Raw genomic sequence first — 20,886 nt, forward strand, 5'->3', positions numbered from 1 at the left:
ACAAAACAAAGACTAAATCTTTATCCAGCTTGGGATCAACAGTAGACTAGATTTGGATCTAGATCCAAGTTGAAGAATCAAGAACAAAACCAGGAAGGTTCAGTATGAATTAAACTTAGACCAGACTATCTCTGAGTTAGGTTCAGTGAAAAGTTTAGATTTGGGAGATCCAAACCCATTTGAGAAGTGAAATGACCATTTTGCTCTTATTCTACCTACTTCGGTAAAATAGGGATAACTCTTCTCTCTGAGTTCAGAATCAGATGAGGTTTGGTGTGTTAGATTCGAGACTCATAGAGGAATTTGATTGTCTTGTTTTCATGATCAAACACACAACACAAAAAAATGAGTATCGATAGACTATGCTTGGGGAGGGTAGTTTGATAATTTTATAAAATTTGAGAAATATCTTTTTAGCAGTTAAGTCTTTATGTACTAAACAGATCCTAACACCGCGATGAGTAACTCGACTGCAAGTTAGATGGTCAATGCTTGCATTCGAGGTAAAGGATATTATAAGCATGTTTAGTTAATAATACATAAATTGTTTGTTATTTATATGAGTTAGCTTATATGAAATCATATATATTTAAGAGCATAGTTGTATCTTTTATTTGATATAGTTGCATTCTAAAAATGTGTTTTACGCTATATGAGAAATAAAATGAATGCATATGAGTTTGCTATAAAGTCAATAATGATTTTATATATTTATAAGTTTTTAATATAAATTATGTGTTAAAGAGCTGTGATATTTTAGACAAAAGTACATATGGAGAATATAAAATTACATGCATGAGAGCATAATTGAGTATTTGAGTAAAAGTTCTCTAAGTCTCTCCTAGGGATGGCAGTGGGGCGGGGGACAAGGTTTCCACCCCCGCCCCGCCTCAAAATTTTATCCTCAACCCCCGCCTCCGCGGCGGGGATGGATTTTATCCTCCACCCCGCCTCCATCCCCGTTTCATACCCTTCATCCCCGGTCCAAACGAGGATGAGGCGGGGCGGGGCGGGGATATTGCAAAGAAAAGTGGTCGGGGCGGGGATTAGGCGGGGATCGTGGCGGGGACGGGACGGGGCGGGGCGGGGAAAAGTGCACGTCCACCCCCGCCCCGCCTCAGCGGCGGGGATGGATTTTATCCTCTACCCGCCTCCATCCCCGTTTCATACCCTTCATCCCCGGTCCAAACGGGGCGAGGCGGGGCGGGGCCTCGCTTTCCCTCGGTCCACTGCCATCCCTAGTCTCTTCTTTTAATTAGTTTACTGAAAAATTAAGTCAACTTAGCATGCTAGACTTAATCCTATAAATTCTGTAAGAAGCAAGAGATGAAAAAGGCTACCTGATAGCCATCAGAGTGAGAGTCACCATAAGCATGGGTCATCGGTAATTTATTGATGTAGTGTCATTACATCTTCTGTGTGCTTAGATCTTTTAGTGATTATCAGAACTCTAGGAAGAACTCGAGAAACTTAGTTAAGTTATAGAGAAAATAATGAACTTGAGAAAGCAATGAATTGCTTAATACATCCTAGGGATTATGTTTCACTCAACAATTGAGACTTTAGGTAAATCAGGATGTAGCAAGAACCACGAATCTTGGGAATTACAGGTATATTTCTCTAATCTTACTCTCTGACTAGCTACCAACAAGTCATCTTTCACTACAGTGTCTCGTGACTCTTGTGAGATCACAAAGAGTGATTTATAGTTTGGCCAACATGTAGAATTAGGGTATTTTACACGGGTTGCTATGCTCATAATAGATTATTACTAGTATAGCCAATTTAGTATAATAATTAGCATCGAGTGAGTGCTAGCTTATGAGTTTTAAGAAAATTAATAGAAGATTTAAAAGAAACAAGCAGGTGTGTTATGTGTTGTGAAAACTAAATTAAAATTAAGAGCTTAGAGCCCATTACAGTTATAAGTTAAAGTCTTCAATTGTTTGTAAATATTTTTTATTGAGTTGTAGACTCGCCCTCATTTTATAATTACAACTGTAGGTTTCAGTTGATCGAAGTAGTTGTTTAAGGAGGTGTCCATAGGTAGTTAATTGGAGATGAAATTTCATTTTATATTTTTATTTTATTGAACTCATTATATGTATAAATGATTTAGCCTAAGAGGGCTTGTGATTATGAAACTATAATAATTTAAAAAAAAAATATGCCATGGTTATACTGTGCTCACTTTGTATTCTTTCTTTTGAAAAGTAATGCATACGAACCCGAACTCAAGAGGTCTTGGTTCGGGGTGTTACAGGTATCATTGTATAACTAGTAGGGGTCTGCCTAACCCGATGCTTACCTTTAAAAAAAAAGGACACTCTTTGTGGGTTTTGAACTTATGACATCTTGTCAACTTGGTGACGCTTACAAGTGACACCTACCATATAAGGGCTGCCCGTGTGGTTATACAAATTATATTTTCATAGATTTAATATAAGTTCATGGTCTGTTGTTAGGAATCATGGCTTGGATCATATTTTTTTAATATAAAAATATAATTTTTGAGTGTCCAAATTTTGATACATTGTAACATGTTTACATCCTAATTATCTGATAAACAAACGATGTAGAACGCATTAACAAAGTTAAATCTAAAAAATTTAAAAATATATGATAAAATATTTGCTTCTGGCACTAGACTGTATATACAAACAAATGCACTAAATATTTATCCTAAAAACACTGTGATTTTACTGTAATACTCCAAGCGACAAGACATTGCCAAAACTTCAATATTTTCTAAATATCATGTATCTTAAAAGCATTACATTTTCTTTTAATGATATAGTAACCTCTTAGAGACTTTTTTTTGCTTTTGGTTATTTATATTCACATATTTTTCAGAGATTTTATAAACACAGATATTAATTTATTGTAAGATTTTCATCGCCCTAATTTTTCAAGAATGGGATTTGTGAAATTCATTTTTAAATCGATTCTGCATACCGTTTTCATGTGGCAGACTGAGATGGTGGACTTGATTTTTGAATTCAGCTATGATTCACTTTGTATGAAACATAGGGTGTTATGGAGCTGTTGGACTCTTAAAGCAAATAAACTTTTCAGGGTTTCTGCATACTGTTAATCCAGCCTCCTAATAGCTCATTCTTGGATTAAATATTCCAAATGGGTCTGACGGATCGGTTTGGACCTTGGGACTGGAGTTGGATCCTTAACTAAGTTATAATGTGAGATATCTGATTCTTACGGATGTCAATTGATCGGATTTTAACCCATATCTGACTGAATCCCACTCTGCTTAGTTGGATTTGGTGAGCCAAAACCATATCGGATTTTGATTGGATGTGTTAATGGTTTTGACTTTTTTATACCAAACCCCATGAATATCGAGATTTGAAAGATATCTGAATACGTTTTACATGTAAAAATGTGGATTGGGTATAACCCATATCCCAGTTGGAATTTAGTATAGTGAAACACGTTTAAAACAACAAAATAATGGCAGCCAAATTCTCCTAACCATGGTGGAAATAACTTTTACAGTTTAATTTTTGCCTTGAGCTTGTTTTTACCTAAGCTAGGCTATTTTATTTACCATCCTTTGCTATGCGCCTTTTGATTTTCACATAGTAAAAGATCTTCATTAATCTATCATATTTTGGAGATTTTCTAGACAAACATTGTTTGGGCCAGAGATCTTGCCTATTGTCTCTAAAATGAAATGTTCTTCTCATGTAAGAACTAGGGGTGGCAATCGGGTCGGGTTGGCGGGTCGGGTTGGCGTGTCAGCATACCTCAACCCGAACCCGACCCGTTTATTAAACGGGTCGGCTGTGGCAAACATGAACCCGACCCGTTTAATAAACGGGTAACCCGACACGACCCGCCAACCCATTTAATAAATGGGTTGGGTCGGGTAAACGGGTTTTCAGGTTCGCGGGTCGACGGATCGGGTTGGCAGGTAGGCAGGTTGGCGGGTCGGGTTGACGGGTCAGGTTGGCGGGTTGGCAGACGAGTTGGCGGGTCGACGGGTCGGGTTGGCGGGTCGACCCACCCGCCTAACCCGTTTATTAAACGGGTCAGGCGGGTTGGAATACCCCTAACACGAACCCGACCCGTTTAATAAACAGGTTAGGCGGGTTGACCCGTTTGTTAAACGGGTTCTTTTTTTCCAAACCCGAACCCGTCTAAGAGGCGGGTTGGCGGGTCGGGTTGGCGGGTCGTGTCAGGTTTTGCCACCCCTAGTAAGAACCCATACTTCACTATCTGAATAATACTTTTGTTGTCTTGAGCATTTTTTTTCAGATGATTCTGTATCAAGATTTTGTGACAGATCTTTCATTTTTTCATTCATTTCTTTTATGTCTTCTCCATCAACTACAAGTTGTATATTTTTCTTTGTATATTTCTGAAAACATTTAGAGGCATAATACCTATTCTGTCCATATTTGTAGCAAACAGGAAAATTTTGTCCATTTCAAACTCTTATTGTATTATAGCGTTCACCTCAAAGTCTGACATGGATATAGAAGGTTCGTATTCTTATTCATAAGTTGTATGTACTATGTCGAGCTCCTAAAGCTGATTTTGTTTTATATGGAACTGTTGTAAGGACAAAGGAGGTTGAAGCCCTCGCTGGAGTTATTGGCTTCTCTCTTTTAGTTGGGAATGAGATGTGTACATCACCTTCTAGAATTTATATGATTCTCTCAACCTGAGTTTATTATAAAGGTTGTGGTGAATATATATATATATATATATATATATATATATACAAAAAATGACACATTTTCTTAAACACCTTAAAATTTTAGAAATTTTAAAATCATAAATACTATTATTTTTAGGTCTTTTTTAGCCTTCACACTTATCATTTTCAGTGTGAATTTTTTTCATATATGAATTTTCTTTGTCTCCACCAAAAACGCCTTAGCTGTCGCCATCATCGGCAGTCCCGTCTCACCCGACGCTTAATTTTCATTATTCTGTCAAAAACTAGTCTTTGATAAACCTCCTGATGGTACGGGTATGACGAACTTTGTCTCAACTCGAAGAGCCACCACTTGGCGGCAAAGAATGACCTAGGTTTTCTCATGAAAACTTGAACCTCGAAACCTCGCAAATAACATAGTTACTACGCATTAAAATTTTATCAAATTCACATAAAATAAGTGTGAGTGGACTTTCTTTTAAACTTTAATCGACAAATATTGCAAATACTTGAGTTACCTAGCATAAAAAATATAATAATATCGCATAAAAAATTTGTGAAATATATTTTTAACTCGAACCGACAAACCTCATAAATACTTGAGTCACCTTGTATAAATAATTTATGAAATTCGCATAAAATAAGTGTGAGAAAACTTTCTTTTAAACTCTCAAACCTCCAAATATAGTAAATACTTGAGTTACTTCACATAAAAAAATATAATTTTTTTTAACTCGAATCGACAAATTGCACAAATACCTGAGTTACTTTGCATAAAAAATAAATAATGTTGCATAAAAAACATGAAAATTTTCTTTTAAACACGAACCTCCAAACTGCGCAAATACCTGAATTACTTTACATAAAAAAATTAGAAATATGCATAAAAAGTTGTTTAATTTCTTTTAAACTTGAACCTTCAAACCTCGTAAATAGTTGAGTTATCATACATAAAATTTTTACTAAATTCGCATAAAATATGTGTGAGCAAACTTTCTTTTAAACTCAAACATCCAAACATTGCAAATACCTAACTTAGTTCACATAAAAATATATAGGCAATTTGCATAAAAAGTATGTGAAATATCTTTTAAACTCGAACTGACTCCTGAGTTCCTCTGTGTTATATAAATAGTAGTGGGCAAGACGTTACATATTGTAAGGCTTGCGTTCTAGTACTATTCTCACATAATCTAGGGTTTTCTTTATGGTCTTCAAAATAATCTGACAGCTATTTTTGGTGTGATGACGTTATGGTGACTGGGAACCTTGTGTTGGTGAATTATGTTGTCCTTCAAACATTGTACTGTGAAGTATGTGAACGTCTTAAAACTTGAAGAAAGGGGGCCACACCCTCATTGTCTTTGCCTCAATAATAGCCAAAACAAAGGTTTTTAGCCGTTTACCCCAAAAAATGCAAACACGAGCCAAAAAAAATAGATGAAGGGGTTGTTGTCATAATGATGTCTCATTTTTTTGAAGCATCTAAACAAGGGGAGGTAGAGGGAAACTCAACAAATGAGCATTTATTTGAGCCATGCGCTCACTCGAATGTTGAAGATGCAGTTGAGATGCCATCTCTCCTTGTTGAGAATGTGGATGACAGAAGAGTAGAGGATGGACCTCAACAAGGGGAAGGCAGAGTTGTATAATGGTCGAATGCTTCTCAACCAAGGTTGGAGGCAGTTGTGCAGTAGGAGAACGCTTCTCAACAAGGAAAAAAGGCAGCTCAGCAAGTGGCGAATGTTGAGAAAAAATGTAAGCTTTAAGGATTTTCTCAAAGAGGGAAAGAGGATTAGATGATCATGGACAAGAACCACAAGTTGATGATAGCTGCATGCACCGCTTTTAATAGTTCCAAGCACGAGAGTGGTTCCAAGCTCTCCCAGAGGACATGAAGAAAAATTTTGATGGTATGCATTTTCAAAGTTTCTTTGAGATATCACCATAGAAGATCAGTCACCCCCTCTTAGAGGTCATGGTGAAATTTTTGGATCAAAAAATCAACATATTCCTATTTAGAGATATAGAGATAACCATCATGTTGGAGGACATGATACAAATCACCGGATTGAAGTATTACGGGATGCCAATGAGTGGCTAGTGATGGAAAAATCACAAGTAGCTGGTTACCATGATATTGAGAGCGACAATAGTGCCTTTAAAGAAGAAAGGTTGAAGTTAGCATGGTTGGGGAATTACCCTGACCCCACAGCGGTGAGGAAGATAAAGGACAAACTACCATGTACTTACTCTACTTCTTTGTCACATGCCTATTTATTGACAACGGTGGGAAGTTGAACCATAATTCATATGTTAATCTGGTGTCCATCTTGAATCACATCGACAAATACGCATGGGGGGCAGCTTCGCTTGCACACCTTTATGACTCCTTAAATATCGCGAAGGCCAGAAAAGTAAACTTGACTGGCATGTTGGTCTTGTTTGAGGTAGTTACTCTATTATACTTAAAGTGTTGATTTAAGCTAAAATATTAGTTATTTAGCTAGATTTTGTATTTTTTATGTAATTTACTGTGTTGTTATGTGTTAATCCTTGTATGAATCTCTATAGGTTTGGTTATGAGAGCACATATATGTTGGAAGGCCCCTAAGAGGTAAGGTTGTCCATGAATTTTCATATCTCACAATATGGAGATCGAATATAAATGAAGATGTCCCTCATTGAAGAAAGTCCCATCATCATATCAACTATAACTAGTATTTCAAGAAATTGCAAAAGCTAACCAGCGCATATGTAAATATATTTTTTTGTTAAAATGTCATACGTGCTTTTAAGTAATGCAATATAGGACTAACCATGAATGAAACTCCATTACATACATAAAGTGGTGCCCTTATGAAGATGCAGGTGAGAAGGAGGAGAATCGGGATGTTATTGTGCACGCAAAGGCTATAGAAAGAAAGGACATTTGGTTGCATAATATGAATGAAATAGAGTGTCAAATAACCAATCGAATGGTATGACAATTTGATTATGTTTAGCAACAAATCATTCATGTTGGCACAATTAACAAAATTATCCTGATGACAATCAAGGATAAGTCAAAGGATTACCCTAGAAGAGCTGAGGAGGAGGATAAGGAAGAGTGTAGCCAAAAGCGCAGAAAAAATGTAAGTGGAGTAGATACTTAGTTTGCTCTTACGCTAGCAAAGATCAGCCAACTCAAGGATACACTTGTTGTAAAGGAGGCCGAAATCAGTGTGTTGAAGGAAATACTTACTGCAATGTCTCCGGCCATTATACAACATCAAGCTACGATCATAGAAACTAGGTTAAGGTAAATGAGCAGCTATAAGCACGATTGAGGGATATCAAGTAGTGATTTTTGTTTTTGATTATTTTGTAAATCATCAAAATAAAGTTATAAATACTTGAGTTACCTCATATAAAAAATGTAATAACTTCACATAAAAAAATTGCAAAATTTTTTTAAGCTCGAACCGACAAACCTCGCAAATACTTAAGATACCTCGCATAAATAATTTATAAAATTTTATAAAATAAGTATGAAGGTGAAATTCCACTAGAGGGGGGGTGAATAGTGAAATACGATGCAAGTTGATATAATAAAAAATAAAGCAATAAGGCACAACACAATAAACACAGGATTTATACTGGTTCGGTCAAAACTCTGACCTACATCCAGTCCCCAAGCAAACCACTTGAGCTTTCCACTATAACATCCGAGTCACCGGATAAATAGTACAACACCCTCTTCCTCAGAGGTCTTCTTCTCTCAACAGAGAAGGGGCACACCCTCTTCCACAGAGGTCTTCTTCTCTCAACAGAGAAGGACAACAGCCTCTTACACAGAGGTCTTCTTCTCTCAACAGAGAAGGGCAACACCCTCTTTCTCAGAGGTCTACTTCTTTCAATAAAGAAGGAATATAGTGAATAACAGAAAGTTACCATACTTCCTATAGAACCTTCAGGATGATATGAATGCACGAATGAAGGATTCTCAGAATGTTCTGTTTGTCACTCAGAAGATACTCTTTGTCAAAGAGTTATTTTTGACTTTTTCTCTTTCTTTTCTCTTTATTTTTCTAAGCTCTCTTTCAAATATCGAATATGTATTTTTCTCGTTGTAAGCTCACTTGTCTATTCCATTCCCTTCTGTCTTGAATAGTTTATTTGAGTGTGTTTTTATAGATTAAAAAAAATAGTCGTTGCCTTTTTGAAATCGTAGCCTTTTTGAGAAGTGAAATGTCATGTCATTTCAAAAAACATCTTTAGAGAAATTTGAGAAAGTCTTCTTTTCATAAAAGTAAAATATAGGGTACACTAGTCGTTGTAGTATTTTAGGTAATATATATTTTATGTAAAAAGTCTATTTCTTACAATAGTACATTCAACGTTGGATAGTAGGCTATTATGTAGTTTTGTCTTTATTCTAATTAATGATTTGAGGTACATAAGTATTTCTTTACTTTAAATGAGTGTAAGTACAATGAATGCTTTGAGATATTTATTTGTACATAGTCATGTCAAGTGTTTTTTTTATGTTGTGTTTTTCAAAGTCTACAGAGAGAATAAAGACTACAAGTAAGTCGACATTCTTGAGAAGAATGTTTAACAAGGATTCTTTACAGAAGGTATTTAATGCTATACAAAGAGAATGATGACTTCAAGTAAGTCGACATTCTATGAGTTTGTAAAAAGGTAACTAGAGTCTTTTCAAAACCAATATTATATTTGTTTTCTTTGTGTAGCCGATTTCATGTTTTGTCTTTTTCCTATATTTGAAATCATTTCTTTAAAGAAGGTAACTAGAGTCTTTTCAAAACATATTATATTTGTTTTCTTTGTGTAGCCGATTTCATGTTTTGCCTTTTTCCTACTTTTAAAATCATTACTTTTCAAGTTGTCTTGTATATGATATAAGGTACAATTATTACATTTTGAAATCATGTCAAAATACCTTTTTCATAAAGGGTTGTAAGAAGGTACAATTATTTGTTTTCAAAAATGAGCCTTTTGAAACTATCGTATACTTTTATGAAATAGCTTTTATGAGTGAGTATGTAATATGCAATATGCATGCTTCTGAAGGTTCTGTTACAAATGACTCTAAAGAAGAAAAAAATCTTCAACTTGAGGAAGCCGATCTCTTTAGATGGTCTTTAGGAGTGCATGACTCAACAAGTTTTTTCTTCAAGGAGTATGATTGCACCATAGTTGTACTTGAAAAAGAGGTCTCCATCCTTTTGAGTGAGATATCCTTGCATCAAATACTCGTTAGATATATGGCAAAACATATTCAGTCATTATATAACATTTTTCAAGAAGACATATTATCATATCATATGAAATCAAATAAGACAGTGTATCATATTATGTGACATCAAAACAGAGTTTCTCAACAGAAGGGACCTTTTTTTAACTCTTGAACCTTCAAACATCGTAAATATCTGAGTTACTTCACATAAAAAATTCCTAAATTGACATAAAAAATTTATGAAATTTCTTTTAAACTCGAAACGACAAACTGTGCAACTACCTCAGTTATTTTGTATAAAAAATATAATAATGTCGCATAAAAAATCTGTGGTTTTTGTTTTCAAACTCGAACCACTATGCAAAAATACCTGAGTTACTTCACATAAAAAATATAATAACTTCACATAAAAAATCTATAATTTTTTTTTAACTCGAACCAACAATCCTCGCAAATACTTAAGTTACCTCACATAAAAAAATTACAAAATTTGCATAAAATAAATGTGAGCAAACTTTATTTTATATTCAAACCTTCAAACATCTCAAATACCCGAGTTACTTTATATAAAAAGTATAATAACATCGCATAAAAAAACTATGAATTTTTTTTCAAACTCGAACCTCCAAACTGCGTAAATACCTGAGTTACTTCGCATAAAAGATGTAATAACTTTGCATAAAAAATTTGTGATTTTTTTTAAACTTGAATTGACAAACCTTGCAAATACATGAGTTACCTCACATAAAAAATTATGAAATTCATATAAAATAAATGCGAGCAAACTTTCTTTTAAACTTGACCCCCCAAATATCGCAAATATTTGAGTTACTTTGCATAAAAAATGCAATAACACCGTATAAAAAAACTGTGAAATTTTTTCAAACTCGAACCTCCAAACTACGTAAATACCTGAGTTACTTCGTATAAAAATTGTAATACCATCGTATAAAAAAGCTGTAAAATTCTTTTAAACTCGAACCTTCAAGTTGCGAACAATGACCATTATTTGCGAGGATGAGTAAGTCCGTAAAAAATATTTGCAAACAATGATGAGGAAGTTTGTAAAAAAAATTGTGATAATAACCAATATTTACGATTTTCCTCCTCAACATGCTAATTTTGTATATTTTGTGCATGTTCTTGTTATAGAACGTTAAACCTAGAATAAAGTTAAACATACAAACCTAAGAACATCTATAATTTAAAAAATATCATAAAATCTATCAAATTTATATTTAAAACATCATTTAGAATTTAATTGACATTCATACGTTCACTCTGTACTTCATCTTAATATCTCCATTTGAAAATATTATCAATTGTGCCCCACATTTCGTTATTATCCTCTTCCTCAATCGTCATCTTTTTCTTTTTTCAATTTTGAACGTTAAACCTAGAGCTTCAATTTGCACTTCCTTTGCCTTTGATGACTATAGAGCTTTCGTTTTCACTGCCTTTGCCACCACTGGAGTGTATTCTTTTAGCGATGTCTATAGCCCTACCTTTCGCACTGGCTATGCTATTATGGTTTTCTATAGCTTTATAGTGTTTGATCTCGTTGGCTATGTTATTGTGGTTCTCACTGCCTTCTCCGCTTTGGCTACATTTTTCAACTCAAATTCCTTAACTTGTTTGTAGTAAGTGATCACTTACTTTCTGATGTCTGTGATATCAACATGACATAAGGGTCTATGTTCGTTATAAAAATAATTATCAACCTTCCAATGCTTATCACAAACAAGAACTTTTAAACACGTACCTAGGTGAATTTTTTTCATGCTCCCTGCCCCAAGAGTGACATGTAGGCGATCACCAAACGACCACAGTCTTTCCTGTAACAATCATGATCCAAGTCAACATGTAAAAAAAATAATTGAATTGACAAACATATAAGCAAAGTACTTACTCGTTATTTTGACGAGGGATAATATTTGCAAGTATGGTTGTCCAATCAGTGAAACAGTTGTAGCCCCTATACCCTCAAAAAGTGTGACTCTGCAACAAAACATTAAACCTATTAAACCTGCTGAGTACGAGATGTTATCATCTGATGACTATTGTTAACTAGGTAACAATAACTTACTATGTTGATGATGTTATCATCTGTGCACGTTGTGGTGCAAAGTAAATTATATAGCGTAAAATCCTTCACATTCAGGCTCATTTGCCAAAGAATCCAATGATTGTTGTGTCAGTTGACAGAAAATAAAAGCTGCAAAATAAATTGAGATTAAAAAACAACTTGGGAACCCAAAATTTAAGTTTGGTACTTACGCAACAATATTATCAACATATACTTTGTCAGCTTCAAACTAAATATAAGGCAATGATTCATCGTCCAAGCATATAATTGCCCCCTCTTTATGCCCGAGAGTTGTGAGCAATTACTATAACCAGTCAACATATACAAGTTAGTTTTTTGTTTTTCGATAGTAATACAATAGAAACAAAAGGTTACACTTACTCACAAAGAAATAATGAGTAAGGTAAATTGCCTTTGTTTGATTTTATCCCTTTTTCGTGAGCCGATTGTGTTTTACTTAAAGTCTTTATATGAATCTCACTAAATGTTACATATGTGGTACATGATGTTATATTCGAATGAGTACGCATACAAAAGAACAAACAAATGAGCATGCAAACTTCACATTTACATCACTTTTCATTCAAGTTTCTTCATTAAAATCAAATTATTTTGGATCCATGTCAGTCTTCTGCACATCCTATACCTCAGGCACAATAGTTGGCACTGAGGATGGGGCATCGTAGGGTTGATGTTTGCCGCATCGCCCTTTCCCTTTTGCTCTCCTTGTACTTATTGCAAACTACCTAAGATATACATACAACCCAAAAGACATTAGAGTTGTTCATTAACAAAGACTATATAAATACAAAGAAACAAAATTTATTAAAAAAACTAATTAACAAATATAGATAGCACAATAAACTAAAGAATAAATATATAATTTAATGTGCTTTCGCCTATTGTGGTCAAGCTCACCACAGATACTGCATTTGTATGGTACAATATCCTTGTTTGTTATTCGTCTCTTCTACTTAGGGTGCACTGCTTTAGGACCTACGTTTGGTGGTAAGAGGGAAATAGACTTCGAAAGAGCGACGTGTGGCACATTATCTACCATTGGCATGAGTGGATAGCTATTATATGCAGCAAGATACAAATCAACAGTGTATCACTTGTCGCATTGTTCATCTGGTTGGTTGTCTTCGTACAAAATGCACATGGTCGCATGTTTGCATGAAATCCCGCTAATCTGTCACTCTCTACAACTGCACTCTTGACTCGTGAGATTAACAACGTAACCAAAATCTCGATTGCAGGCTTCATATTGACACTTGAGGCAATGCACTACTTGCACATATACCCTTTGTGTATCTTTCTTACCTTTCTCAAGCTTTTCTTTTACGTTGGGCACCACAACAATGCTTGACATGTCTTGCCTATCATTCATTTTTTACTAATAAAGTTTTATAAACATGAGATGAAGCATTTCAATAAGAGGAATCAGAGGCTTGTCACGTATTGTGAGAATCCATGCATTGAAGCTCTTCGCTATTATCACATATTGTGAGAACTCTTTGTGCATCTTTCTTACCTTTCTCAAGCTTTTCTTTTAGGTTGATCACTCATACATCTTAACTGAAAACTCACTGTTAACACAATGTTTCTTTACAATATCTTCTATGACATATGTGTACACGCCTCCACGTTGTTTGTTGATCTTATCAAGAAGTATGTACACTGTGCTATCATGGCAACTCTAACTGCACTCCACCAACGTGCTATAAGTGATGGACCAAACATAGTTTTAAAGTTGTCTCTCAAGTGCTCTATGCAATATCCAACATGACAATTAGGTCATACAAGGGAGACAATATACTGTAGCCCTAGGTGCTTATCTGAGATGACTGTCAACCATTGTTTAGCTCTGGGATTCTCAATATCATAGCCATCTAATTATCATTTTACGTGTAACAAAAACCATGCTCATGAATCTTTTGACTCTCTATCCACAATTACAAGGGCAGCTAGAAACATCTGATCGCAAGGATCAATACTATGGGCCGACAACAATACACCTATGTATTTTTTTTTTTAAGAATATGTCATCTATCAAAAGAATTGAAGGGCATCATTTAATAACCCATCGATGCATGGATGAAAAAAATAGATATATGTAAATAAATCAATTTCGTGTATTGGTCTCAATAACCACCTTCGATCATTGGTTAATCAGCTTTAAATGATGACAATAGGTAGAAAGCAACCTAAAAGATTCTTCAAATGAACCATATATCTCTACCCTACCTACTTCTCTTCCACGTCATACTTGTTCGTAATTAAGCTCTACACATTCCTCAAGACTTATGTCATTCATAATTTTTCTTGGAGCCATCTTCGGGTTTTCATGCAACAATCCATGAATAACACGTGAAACCCACTTTGAAGGGTCATTTTCCGCTACTAGGTTGCCCAATGATCCACTGAATGTATGCTCGCTTTGATACTTCTTCACTTGAAAGAACCTTGTTTCCTATACCTTTGTGTAATGTATCCTCCTGGTGCAATCAAACTTAGTCTACACGTCCTTTTGTGTGCATACAATAGTTATTTTATTGTTGCAGCACTTCTTAAATTTTGTTTTATAGTTATTCATGATCACACGATCTTTCATAAATTCACAGCAATGGTCGACATTATTAAACCTTTTGTTGATAGCAACCTCTCGATTGTTGGACTCTGCTGATAGTCACTAAAATTATTCGCAATCGTCAAGTCTTTCCTTAAGCAACTAAGATGCCTCCTCATCAAAGATTGCCAATTGCTCTTCCACGACAGAAAACCCATTCAGAACCTAGTAAACCATAAACATTAACGTATAAACCTAAAACATTTCTAAAGTCCAATAAATACTCACAAAACTCACACAACATATCAATGTTTAGGCTTGTAAGAGGTCATTTATGCATTATTGCTTGGATGCATATCACTAGAACTGGGGTGCCTAAGTGGTTCCACATCCTCTCTAATAATCCTTTATTGATGTACACCCTCAATTGTTCATGAAAGTTCTTCGTTGTCTGTAAGTCCAACACCTATATTCCTAATATGTTTGGGCATATGCATGTTCTCCACTTGTACAACATTATTATAGTTTATTATTTGGGATAGTTGCATATTTGGTTTATCAACATCATTCACTGCTTGGGACAGTTTGATGTTCGGCAACACACTGACCTCGATAGATTGTTCTACATCCATTTCAACTACTTCTTGTTGCACTATGCAAAGCACTAAGTAAATGTTGTCACTAAATAACATCCCTTTTATATCATCGTCGTTAAAAACTTCTAAGCAACCTGGTTCATTACCTATGAACAACGAATATGTATACCGAAGGCTGATTAACTCTTCACTCAATCTTGTTTTTTGAGACAACCTAACCACTAATTCATTAAAGCTAATATTTTGGGGGACCACTAAAGATCTCCAACTATGAACATCAACAACATGGTAGTGCACTTTAGCAGATATTGAAGTCATCTTAACTACCTACACCAACCACATAGAATATACAACATTTATTGAGAATAGAATATATACAACAACTACTCTGCAAAACCAACTGCCCACATTAACACCTTGTGCATGGTCAACCCAAGCCCTATTACACCTAAACAAAAAAATCAAAAATCATATAATAATGGACAAACATCTTCAAAGAAGCAAAAACATTAAATTTTTTTTTAAGATAAAGCATCTTCAAAGCAAATACAGATCTTCAAAACAAACATGTTATATTCTTTTAGAAAAAACTTTAATCTATATGTGCAGAGGAGATTTTGGGGTTCACAGGTTTGGGACCACAAAGAACTCACCTTTTTTATATAACAAGAAAAGTCGATGAATAGAATGCCACAGCTTCATTAAAATCACTGAAAAAGTCATCAGAGATAAAAAAAAAAAACTCAAAAATTATGTAGAACAATTTTTTGAGACCACAGGTCGAGGACCACGAAGAACCCTAAATTTTTTCTTAAAAAGAAGCAAAAAAATTAAGATATGGATATCGAGTCAAAAATACATAAGAAAAAATAACCCTCATTCAGACCCAGTACCAGCATCTCAATCGCAGAAAAAAGGATTGTGTTTTAAATTTTAAAACACATTTCGAAGATTTTTTTATGCGACGTAATTTCATTTTTTATGCAAAGTCAAATATTTGCGATGTTTGGAGGTTCAAGTTTAAAAGAAAGTTTGCTTGCATATATTTTATTTGAATTTAGTAAAAATTTTATATGAGGTAACTCAACTATTTACGAGGTTTGGAGGTTTGAGTTTAAAAGAAATTTCAAAGCCTTTTTCTGCTGATTTTTGAATTTGTTATGCAAAGTAACTCAGGTATTTACGAAGTTTGGAGGTTCGAGTTTGAAAAACAAATTACAGATTTTTTATGTGATATTATATTTTTTATATGAAGTAACTCATGTATTTTTGCAGTTTATCGGTTCAAGTTTAAAAGAAATTTTATAATTTTTATGCAAATTTAGAAGTTTTTTATGCAAAGTAACTCTGGTTTTTGCGATGTTTGGATGTTCGAAAGTTTAAAAGAAAGTTCCCTCTCACTTATTTTGTGTGAATTTTGTAAATTGTTTATTCAAGGTGACTCAAGTATTTGCGATGTTTGTCGATTCGAGTTAAAAATAAATTACACAGATTTTTTATGCAACATTATTAAATTTTTTATGTGAAGTAACTCAAGTATTTGCGATGTTTGTCGGTTTGAGTTTAAAAGAAAGTTCGTTTGCACTTATTTTATGTGAATTTTGTAATTTTTAATGCACTGTAACTCAGGTATTTACGAGGTTTCATGGTTCAAGTTTTTAATAGAAAACCCAGGTCATTCTCCTCCGCCAAGTAATGGCTCCTTCAGTCCCGACGGAATCCGCCATACCCGCACCACCAGAGGATCCATCGGAGACTAGTTTTTGACAAGGTGATGGAGACTCTGTGTCGGTTGAGGCAGCGGCTGCCGGCGATAGTGGCATTTAAGGCATTTTTGGTAAAAACAGAGGAAATTTGCATATGGAGAAAATTAGTACCTAAAATTATAGGTGCAAAGTATATATATATAGGAAAGTGGTAGTTGCCTACCACTTCTTGAGCCTACCACTAGTAAATAGGTGTTTTTGGGTTATTTTTGGCAAAGTTGACCCTTCAGATGTGTTCAGCATAGTTGGTTTCCTAGGAAATTAAATCTAGATAATGTCTTTTCAATAAAAATTGTCATTTTTTAAGCATTGTATATTTTTAAAAATTATAGATTATCAATTTTTAAATATTATAAAAACCTATGTGTATGTCGAAATCAAACGATACAAGAGTTTATTCCTATAAAATAGAACATGTTGGTCACATTTGTATTGTCAGATTTTAGTAAAAATAATAAAAAAACTTTAGTGCCCGATAAGCTAGCAGTAGGCTAAAAAGGTGTTGGCAGCTACCACTTTAAATATTAGCTTATATATATAAGCTAATATTTGGTGCAATTGAAAGCATAAAACTATTGAGTTGAAAATCATAGGTTCAAGATTTATTGACTTAATCTACATATATGCATTCAACATGATTTGTGGCCCCCTCGGTGATGTCAAAACCCTCTCACAGTCCTCCCATCTTCCCAGTTCGTCCCCCTGCATAGAGGAAACCAATGGCTTCCCTATCGTGAGAGGCCCTCTCACGATTTGAGGAAAACCGGTTTCCCACCATGATTCACCCGATTCTTGGTTAATTTAGGAATATATTTTTATTTCCAAATCTGGTTCCAAGGCCCAAAAATCCTTTTAACCCATGAATCTAACCCAAATTTGAGCATGGACCAATGTTGTCAGTATCGGTGCGTATCTACCGATACATATCACAGAAAATCGATAGGCTTCACCCTTGAATCGGTTATTTTTTAATAAATGTAAAAATAATTAAAAATATTTTAAATATTATTTTAATGGCTTTAACATGTGTCACGTTCTGATTAACAAGTAATATTTTTTTAATTGTTTTTTGTCCAATTTAGAATGACCCACTTATCGGTATTGGCTGATTCACCTGAATCGTTGGCCAAACGACACAAGACCGATACTGATACTGACAACATTGGCCTGGACCACCCAAAACCGAACCCGTTACACTCAAATAACATTCCACACCTATCGGATCTGACCCATATCAACCTAAGTTGCTACCTAACCCATTCCAATCACAAGGAAAATCCACCTGCTCCTTAGCAAACTACTCTTGAAACCAGCTTGTATTGAAAGGGCATCCTATATCTATGACCCAAGAACCACCTAAACTTATTTAAATCCAACAAAGATTAACATGGATTCGATTATAATTGGATCCCTAAACATCTTTATTTGGTTCTTTCTAGCTTGACCCACATAATACTCATAGACCCATTTACCACCATCCTAAGTATTCATCACTCTTAAAGCTTTTCTGGATTTTGTCTTGCAACTACCATATTACTGTGCATATATTTTGGAGATTGTATTAGATATATGGATTGCAAAAATTGAGAGAAATCTAAAGAAACACAAAAAAGTTTCAGACTTGAGGGCAAGTCTTTTCCAACCCAGGGACAATGATTAAGGAGCAAGAGCTTAGCAACCTAAGACCCATTGGATCAAATTGGATCCACATTTATTTTATTTTGATTTAGATCATTGTAATTGGATATCCGATCATTTTGTTTGATCCACATCATTAGGATAAGTTTGTTAGAATAGGGTAGTTTTTTAGATTGCAGGTAGGGAACTTATCTTATTTAGAGTTTTAAGAATAGTAAATTTCTCATCTATAAGTAGATGAGAAATCTTAGAGTTTGGCAGTGGAGATTGATATGAAATAATTTATTGTTACTTATTTTTTTGTTAATTTCAGTTTTTTCTGTTGTCTTAGATAAGACTAAATATTAGTAGTTTTAAGTAGTAGCAGCTGGTAGTTTGATAGTTTGATAAATCAGGCAACAGATATACACCAGCCACCAAATAGGGTGGTCATCACATGTGATACCCTTCAATCCATAATGAGAAGTCCAAACCAAAGCAGTGGTTTCTCTCTATTACCCAAAAGAAAATAATCTTTCAGGCAAAACTAAACTCTTTTCTTTAAGGAACCCTCGAGAGAACCGGGACACTAGCGAGCCCGCTTCCCTGCAAGGTCAAACCCCCAACCGTGTACAAGCAACAGCAGCTCCATGTGACAGAGGAGTTCGATCCTGGGCCTTCAGCTTGACAAAGGACCCTGCTTACCACATGAGGTACCATCTCGGTGGTTCATGCAAACGAAACTCAAGAATCTAAACTTTGCACTTTGTAAACATTAAGAGCACCCTTAATTATTCTGGTAATCTATATGAAACCTTCAAAGCCAATTTAGGGATGAAAACGAGCTGGGTGCCCTGACCTGAGTCTCACCTGCACACAAATATTAAAAAAAAGGGTTGGCAACGGATCGAACCCTAACCCAAACCAGTCTGATCGCTCGGTCTTTATGCACCAGTAAAATGCATATGAGAGGACAGGCCGGAGAAAACAAAAAGTGAGGGGAACGCAGGAGGGAGGGAGGGAGAGAGAGAGATGAAAAAAAACACATAAATGAAGGTCCCACCGAGATTTGAACTCGGGTTACTGGATTCAGAGTCCAATGTCCTAACCACTAGACCATGGGACCACTTATGGTAGTTCTAATGAATTTATTTATTTTACCTTTAAATAAGCTGCAATCTAAACAAGGTGCACTGTGATGCAGGCGATATTTCTCTTTACAACAACAACAACTACGCCTTCATCCCAAAACAATTGGGGTCGGCGATATGAACCAACAAAGAAAATCATTATGGGTCTTCCACATGAATCCTTCTCCTCCATTCATTTCTATCCAATGTCATGTCCTCGGTGAGGTTCAAAGCATTCATATCATTTCTTATCACCTCCATCCATGTCTTCCTAGGCCTACCCCGACCTCTTTTAACTAATATATTTTCCCATTTCTTCATCCTTTTAACAGGAGCATCATTAGGCCTTCGTCAAATATGTCCAAACCACCGTAAACGATTCTCTCTCATCTTATTTTCAATGGGTGCAACGCCTACTTTCTTACGTATCTCCTCGTTCTAAATCTTATCTTTTATTGTATTTCCACACATCCATCTCAGCATACGCATCTCAGCGATATTTCTCTTAAAAAAAAAACTTCTTTTCGACCCGCTCTTTAAAATAATCATTGTTTGTTAATATTCAAAATTAGAAAAAAAATGGTGTTATAAAACACTTTATTACAAGAAATATTTCCAAAAGGGAAGCTCTTGCTCAAACCCCTTCTGTGCATGTTTTCATTTAATATAGTTCTCATTTTTTTTTTACCGTCTTGATTTTCATACACACACCCAAAAAACAATGTTCTCATGATTTATGCTTTCCATAATAGGCAAAGTTAGCCAAAATGCAACCTTTGTTGGCCAAACAAGAAAATAAATTCCAACGCTAGAGGAAGGGCTTGAACCTTCGACCTTATGGTTAACAGCCATACGCTCTAACCAACTGAGCTACTCCAGCTGTTGTGATAAACTCAAAAGTGAGCCAAAATGTAGCCATTGATGGCAAAACAAAAAAGATAAAATTCTAAACGCTAGAGGAAAAAACAAAAAAATAAACTCTAACGCTAGAGGGAGGGTTTGAACCTTGGACCTTATGGTTAATAGCAATACGCTCTAACCAACTTAGCTACACCAATTGTTGTGATAATCTTAAAGTAAGCCAAAATGTAGCCATGTTGGCAAAACAAAAAGATAAATTATAAACGCTAGAGGAAGGGCTTGAACCTTCGACCTTATGGTTAACAGCCATACGCTCTAACCAACTGAGCTACTCCAGC

General features: G+C 35.0%; 3 non-coding genes across 3 annotated transcripts; all 3 read right to left on the reverse strand.

Annotated features, from left to right (window-relative positions):
* Positions 1-19,611: 19,611 nt before the first annotated feature.
* Positions 19,612-19,683, reverse strand: TRNAQ-CUG (transfer RNA glutamine (anticodon CUG)). The gene has a single exon. It is a non-coding gene; the product is annotated as a tRNA-Gln (tRNA).
* Positions 19,684-20,493: 810 nt separating this feature from the next.
* Positions 20,494-20,567, reverse strand: TRNAN-GUU (transfer RNA asparagine (anticodon GUU)). Its single transcript has one exon. It is a non-coding gene; the product is annotated as a tRNA-Asn (tRNA).
* A 245-nt stretch (positions 20,568-20,812) lies between these two features.
* Positions 20,813-20,886, reverse strand: TRNAN-GUU (transfer RNA asparagine (anticodon GUU)). The gene has a single exon. It is a non-coding gene; the product is annotated as a tRNA-Asn (tRNA).

Source organism: Nuphar pumila, chromosome 4 (assembly GCF_984573655.1).
Source record: "Nuphar pumila chromosome 4, dmNupPumi1.hap1.1, whole genome shotgun sequence".
NCBI classification, from domain to species: domain Eukaryota; kingdom Viridiplantae; phylum Streptophyta; class Magnoliopsida; order Nymphaeales; family Nymphaeaceae; genus Nuphar; species Nuphar pumila.